Here is a 5,623-nt window from a genome sequence, read left to right on the forward strand (position 1 = left end):
CTATTCTTTCTTTCCGCTACACCGTTTTGTTGCGGTGTATATGGAGCGGTCGACTCATGAATCACGCCTACGGATTCAAAGTATGTAGGATCATAATACTCCTCTTCCCTCATCAGTTCTAAGCTTCTTGAGCTTAACCCCGAGTTGTGTTTCAACCTCGGACTTGTACACCCTAAACTTATCTAAAGCTTCGTCTTTAGAATGCAACAAGTAAACGTAGCATAACCTAGTCGAATCTTCAATAAACGTAACTACGTACTTTTTATTTCCTAGAGATGGTGTACTATGAAAATCGCATAAGTCACTATGCACAAGTTTTATAATGTCCGAACTTCTTTCTACGTTTGGAAATGACAGCCTCGTAATTTTTTTTTCATGCAAGTAACGCAACGATGATCATTCTCCAATTCACATGGTGGAATAAGATCTAACTTAGACATTACATGCATCCGTTTAAAATGAACGTGACCTAATCTAGCATGCCATAAATCTGAAACATTGGAAGAGAGAGCATACAAGGAAGTACTCGGTTTATTAATATTGAGTTTGAACATCGAATTACATAGATAGCCTTGTCCAACAAAAATCCCCCTTTGGACAATACAAACTTATCAGCCTCGAACACCATTTTGAACCCGAATCGTTTCAATACGCTACCCGACACAAGATTCTTCCTAACATCCGGTGCATAAAGCACATCTCGAAGAGTAAGAGTTTTCCCGGATGTAAACAACAAATCTACTTGTCCTTTTCCCAAGACGTCAACCGTAGACTCGTTGCCCATGTAAAGCACCCTCCCATCCTTGACGTTCTCAAACGTATTGAATAGGTTGCGGTCTTTGCATATGTGTCTCGTAGCGCCCGAATCAATCCACCAAGAGTTATCACTCTCCTGCACATGATTCAGCTCAGAAATCATAGCCACAAAATTCATAACCGAATTTGTATCAACAAGAGTGATCATACCTTGGTTGGGTTGCCCTTGGTCGTGTTTGCCTTGGCCTTGACCCTTCTTTCTATTCTTGTAAGAATAGCAATCCTTTTAAAAGTGTCCGGGCTTGTTGCAGAACCAACAACTCCCACTCGGCTTAGGCCTTTTGTTTGAGTGACCTTTCGGGGATTTGTTTGGCCTCTTTTGGCCCCGTTTCTTCTCTTCCTCCACCACATGAACCGTAGTAGATGAAGAAACATGTGTGTCTTTCTTGTCATGCATTCGAAAGTTCTCCTCAATCTGAAGATGTGATCCCAATTGCTCGAGGGTCATATCTTCCTTCCTATGTTTCAAGGAACGCTTAACGTTCTTCCAAGACGGTGGTAGTTTGTCAACGATGGCAGAAACCATAATGGTTTCATCCATTTTCAACTCATGTTGAGTAAAACTACTCAAGATCCTCTGGAACTCATGAAATTGCTCCATAACCGGTCTTGCGTCCACCATCTTGTAAGCGTTAAACTCGCTTACAAGAAACCTCTTACTCGAGGTGTCTTCCGACATGTATTTCTCTTCCAATTTGGACCACAATTCTTTTGCACTCTCTATATTTTGATACATATAAAAAAGGGAATCGAACATACCGTTCAATATGTGTCCGCAACACACATAATTGTCGTTGTCCCACTTGTTCCTGTTGGTTGTGATGCTCTAGGATGATCCGTGATATGACATTTTGACTTTGTATTGATTCATTGATTTATGAATGCATTACTTTTCCCGTTATATGATTAGCATGTTTGTTATATTACGGTAAATATCCTTGAATCATTGCAGATGATTCTAAATTCCCTGGTCAGTTATCATTGTGGGAACAATGATGAATTAAGACCAGCATGATGTGCGATAGATGATTATGATCATATGCATTAGATGCAAATCACAATCATGGGTTCTCGTTTGGAACGAGTTACTGGATGACCCGCATGAGATTGTCACATGGACACGAGTCATGACTTGAATCTCATACAGCGGTTCGTTCTTGGATCCTCAGACCTGAGATGTCTAGAGTATCTGATATGAGGAGTGACGTGTCTTGACTGCGTCAAACGTCGTCTTTAACCGGATGATCATAACGGCGTTGCTCAGATACGTTCACGAATCATATGCAGATAGTAGACATGCAATACGGGACTTGTCACCTCCTACGCAGGAGAGATGTCGCTGGGCCCCTCGTGGAAATCGGACTGTGAAAATGCGTGGCCACGCTATAGATGAAGTTCCATCTATTTTTTTAGTCGATTTGCCAAGACGAGAAAGCAGTTGAACTTGAAGGGTGGCTCAAACCATGCCCTTGTTCAACATACGACATCGTGAGACAAAGGATCAGAACTCGAACTAATGCTGGCTTTGTTAGATCACCTCTAACTCTATTCTAGGTGGGTGGTCATGGCGTCTTGCTAGAGGCTAACCATGACTTGTGGTGCGGGAAAGGGTTTCCGAAGCCACTACCCCTTCGAATGGGCCTACAGGGTCACACACCATTAGGGATGGATCACACGTGAAGAGAACAACGCGAGAAAAGAGCGACGAAGCGATCTGGAAGAGTTCCGCTGAGGAACGTTCGTTCCGCTGAGGAACGGACGAACCGTTCCGCAAATGCCAGACCGTCCGTTCCAGGTCTGGAACGGATGGTCCAGGCGTCAAGACCGTCCGTTCTACGTTATAAAACGGACCGTCCGTTCTACCTCAGACGTCCTAGATTCTGATGAGAGCTTAGAGAAGCTTGATTTTGAGTTCTAGTGATTGGAATATCGATTTCAAGTCAAGGACATCGGTTTTCTCTTCACAAATCCTAGCAGATACGTTCCAAAGTGTTGGAATTCATCCCGCCGGTGTGGATACGTGTAGAGGAGTTGTGCTTTCAACTCTCGGTGATTAAAACAGGCCCTGGATCGATTGATACTTCCAGATCTTGAAAGAACGAGGTAAGTATTCGAATCCCACGACGATATACACGATTGTTCGGGTTATTGCACAATTGGTTTTGTGTGACGTTTGGCTAGGTTTAGATCTTTCCTTCCGCTGCGTGAAACCTAGAATCCAAACCCTAGATCGATGAGATCGCATGCTAGGAACCCGAAGGGAACCCCAACAGTTCCACGTGCGCGCTTGAGCGAGTGTCTCCTCTTCATTCTCCTCCGGTCGTGGAGTGCTGATCACATATGCCACGTGCAATGTAGTAAGAAGAAATTTCATCTTCTTTTGCCACCGCCGGAAAGCCACGCCCTCGAATTTCACGAGTTTGTGAAAATCAAGAGTTAGATCTCTCACCGAAGAACCCATACCCGTCATTCGATTCCCCCTTCCCCGTGTATCCGAAATAAGGGATAACATTTTAGATTGTTAAATAAAAATTGGGTCTGGATACAACGGGTAAGAACAACAAAATCAATGAAATCGAAATAAAAACGAAAGAACCGAATATGATCGTCTAGGCGCGTAGAACACTTTCCTAAAATGTTATTCCTGTTGGTTGTAATGCTCTACGATGATCCATGATATGACATTTAGACTATGTATTGATTCATTGGTTTATGAATGCATTACTTTTCCCGTGATATGATTGGCATGTTTGTTATGTTTTGGTAGATATCCATGAATCATTGCAGATGATTCTAAACTCCCTGGTCAGTTGTCATTGTGGGAACAGTGATGAATTAAAACCAGCATGATGTGTGATTGATGATGATGATCATGAGCATTGGATGCAAATCACAATCATGGGTACTCGTTTGGAACGAGTGACTGGATGACCCGCATGAGATTGTCATATGGACATGAGTCATGACTTGAATCTCATACAACGGTTCGTTCTTGTATCCTCAGACCTGAGATGTCTAGAGTATCTGATATGAGGAGTGGCGTGTCTTGACTGCGTCAAACGTCGTCTTTAACTGGATGATTATAACGGCGTTGATCAGATACGTTCACGAATCATATGGAGATAGTAGACATGCAATATGGGACTTGTCACCTCCTTAACATGAGAGATGTCGTTGGGCCCCTCGTGGAAATCAGACTGTGAAAATGCGTGGCCACGCTATAGATGAAGTTACATATATTTTATCAGTCGATTTGCCAAGACGAGTAAGCGGTTGAACTTGAAGAGTGGCTCATACCATGCCCTTGATCAACATATGACATCGTGACACAAAGGATCAGAACTTGAACTATTGTTGGCTTTGTTAGATACCCTCTAACTCTATTCTAGGTGGGTGGTCATGGCGTCTTGCTAGAGGCTAACTGTAACGACCCGAGGCCGCTACGAATTGTCGAAACTGCCCTCACACAGCAACCCGAGACTTTTCAGCGTGTTTTGTCCTCACTCGTACGCATACCGAGACACTTCCCAGTAGGTCACCCATCCTGAGATTGCTCCAGAGCCAGCACGCTTAACTTTGGAGTTCTCTCGGGATAGTCAACCAAAAAGGTAGGTGCACCTTGTTGCTATGAGTAACTCAACTAATTCTTTTATGTTATCTTAAACCGTATAGTCCCATACCTATACCACCCTCGGATCTCTCTCATTCTTGTGTATTCGATTTATCCCTGTACCCCCTACCCAGAAGCTCGTCAGGAGCCGCCCCTTGTCTGTGCCTCTGCACCGACGATCACTCCCCGCCCTCCTACGGTACTCTGGGTTGTCACACTAACCGTGACTTGTGGTTCGGGAAAGGGTTTCCGAAGCCACTACCACTTTGAACGGGCCTACAGGGTCACACACCATTAGGGATGGATAACACGTGAAGAGAACAATGCGAGAAAGGAACTGTTGGTTGTAATGCTCTAGGATGATCCATGATATGACATTTTACTTTGTATTGATTCATTGATTTATGAATGCATTATTTATCCGTTATACGATTAGCATGTTTTTTGTATTTCGGCATCCTTAAATCATTAGAGAATGATTCTAAACTCCCTAGTCAGTCATCATTGTGGGAACAATGTTGAATCAAGACTAGCATGAGGTGTGATCAACGCATTGGATGTAGATCACAATCATGGGTACTCGTTGTGAACGAGTGACTGGATGACCCGCATGAGATTGTCACATGGACAGAGTCATGACTTGAATCTCATACAGCGGTTCGTTTATGGATCCTCATAACTGAGATGTCCAGAGAATGAGTGACTGGTTGACCCGCATGAGATTGTCACATGGACAGAGTCATGACTTGAATCTCATACAGCGGTTCGTTTATGGATCCTCATAACATGGACAGAGTCATGTTTTTTGTATTTCGGCATCCTTAAATCATATGAGGAGTGGCGTGTCTTGACTGCGTCAAACGTCGTATTTAACCGGATGATTATAACGGCGTTGATCAGATACGTTCACGAATCATATGGAGATAGTAGACATGCAATATGGGACTTGTCACCTCCTTAACAGGAGAGATATCGCTGGGCCCTTTCGTGGAAATCAGACTATGAAAACGCGTGGCCACGCTATAGATGAAGTTGCATCTATTTTACTAGTCGATTTGCCAAGACGAGAAAGCGGTTGAACTTGAAGGGTGGCTCAAACCATGCCCTTATTCAACACATGATATCGTGAGATAAAGGATCAGAACTCGAGCTGTTATTGCCTTGGTTAGATCACCTCTAACTCAATTCAACGTGGGT

The 5,623-nt window shown here is 43.5% G+C and overlaps 1 pseudogene; it reads right to left on the reverse strand.

Annotated features, from left to right (window-relative positions):
* Window positions 1-821: 821 nt before the first annotated feature.
* Window positions 822-5,623, reverse strand: part of LOC109116880 — a 7,577-nt pseudogene continuing 2,775 nt past the window's right edge.

The sequence above is a fragment of the Tarenaya hassleriana genome, unplaced genomic scaffold (assembly GCF_000463585.1).
Source record: "Tarenaya hassleriana unplaced genomic scaffold, ASM46358v1 Cleome3, whole genome shotgun sequence".
Lineage (NCBI taxonomy): Eukaryota > Viridiplantae > Streptophyta > Magnoliopsida > Brassicales > Cleomaceae > Tarenaya > Tarenaya hassleriana.